Source organism: Polypterus senegalus, unplaced genomic scaffold (assembly GCF_016835505.1).
Source record: "Polypterus senegalus isolate Bchr_013 unplaced genomic scaffold, ASM1683550v1 scaffold_1264, whole genome shotgun sequence".
Lineage (NCBI taxonomy): Eukaryota > Metazoa > Chordata > Cladistia > Polypteriformes > Polypteridae > Polypterus > Polypterus senegalus.
This window is the reverse complement of record NW_024382001.1, coordinates 9564-11409: the sequence shown is the minus strand read 5'-3', so window position 1 is coordinate 11409 and position 1846 is coordinate 9564. Positions and strand designations below refer to the sequence as shown.

The 1846-nt window shown below is 40.3% G+C and overlaps 1 non-coding gene across 1 annotated transcript; it reads left to right on the top strand.

The window, feature by feature from the left end:
- Positions 1-1056: 1056 nt before the first annotated feature.
- LOC120520973 lies at positions 1057-1227 on the top strand. Its single transcript, XR_005631936.1, has one exon. It is a non-coding gene; the product is annotated as a U1 spliceosomal RNA (small nuclear RNA).
- The last annotated feature ends 619 nt before the right edge of the window (positions 1228-1846 follow it).

The window sequence follows — 1846 nt, the reverse complement described above, 5'->3', positions numbered from 1 at the left end:
TCTTTCTGTCCTCTGCATCGTGTTCTGTTACACCCATCACCTGCATGTCCTCTCTCACCACATCAATAATCCTCCTCTTAGGCCTTCCTCTTTTTCTCTTACCTGGCAGCTCTATCCTTAACATTCTTCTCCCAATATACCTCTCATCTCTCTCCTCTGCACATGTCCAAACCAACGCAATCTCGCCTCTCTGACTTTGTCTCCCAACCGTCCAACCTGAGCTGACCCTCATTTCTAACCCTGTTCATCCTCAACACACCCAATGCAAATCTTAGCATCTTTAACTCTGCCATCTCCAGCTCTGTCTCCTGCTTTCTGGTCAGTGCCCCCGTCTCCAGCCCATATAACACAGCTGGTCTAACTACCGTTCTGTGGACCTTTCCTTTCACTCTTGTTGATAATTCGGAATTTGAATCTAAAATAATGTTAAATTTTGATTTTAGATATTTGTATATAATTCTTGATTTTATTTAATTTATCAAAATTGAACTTTTTTTAGGCAAGGATTTCCCATTATTTAGGATTTCCTGTTTTGGTCAAATCATAATACTCATAAAGAAAACTTTCAGGTAGTTGAACTCCAACACTCGACGCTCACTCTGCTCACTCCCTACACCTGCTTTCTGGAGTAGCGCCTATCAAAGTGAAGCTCTTTCCAGTTCTTTAAGCTTTTAGCCACTATAAACTATTATGATACATATGGTAGCACAGTCTGTCCATCTCAGTCCACACACTATGTACACAAGACTGCTTTTCTAAATAGCATATTTTACATTAGTCACTCTTTATATATAGTGAAGTTCACAGCGAACGCTTTCTTAGTCCATTAACTGTTAGTTCATGTTGTCAGACTATTGTGCCATAGGCAGGTATTATTATTTTTTTCATCCTGGTGCACATTTTATGGACACTACACTACTTTCCTAAGGAGTAAATTCAGAGTCATTCTGCCTTTTTGTGTATTACCTTTCACAAAAAACACATTCCTGTAAGCACACAGAGGATATCACTGTATGCCCAACACTGAGGGCACATCATCTCAATCCCAACTTTAACTTACTGTACCTGGCAGAGGAGATACTGCACCATGATCACTAAGGTTGGGTCTCCCAGGGTGAGGCTCACCCATTGCACTCTGGGTGTGCTGACTCTGGCGATTTCCCTAAAGGTGGGAGACTCACCTGCATAGCGTGTGGTAGTGGGGGACTGCATTTGTGATCTTCCTTGGTTTTTGTATTTTTTGTGAATGTCCCCCTAGGATTAATAAAGTTTATCCAAATCTAATCTAATAATCTAATCTGAAAACTCAGTCATTCTTCTTGATTTTGCTTATATTGTGTCTTTAGCTCTTCCAAGCGTTTTGGCCAATTGACCTCTATGTAAAATGCTCATTGCCTGTTCAAACATCATACATCAGAAACTGCTTTTTTAACAATGTAAATTTCGATTAAATCCATGAATCATTTTCTTTGGTAATGTAGCGTCTTGCATGGTAAACATTTTCCAAACCATCACAACCCAAGTTTGAGAGACTTGTATTTAGTGATTCCTCGGAGCTACAGGAGACTTGTAGCGTCAAGTCCATCTGCTTTGGAAGTTGTTCATAAACTCAATCCTGTTTATCATTTTCAAGTAATCAATTCATTACTAAGACATACAGTAAGTATGATGCCTGGTATCAAAGATTAAAGATGCCTGGTGAGATCACATTTAAACAGATCCCAAACCCCTTCAAGCCAATCAGGTTCACAGGGCCAATGTCTGTTCAGAGAGCTCTGAGCGTAAGGAAGGCACCAGTCCATCATATTGCCACTCACGCTGGGCCAGTTTGGAAAGACCAATTCAT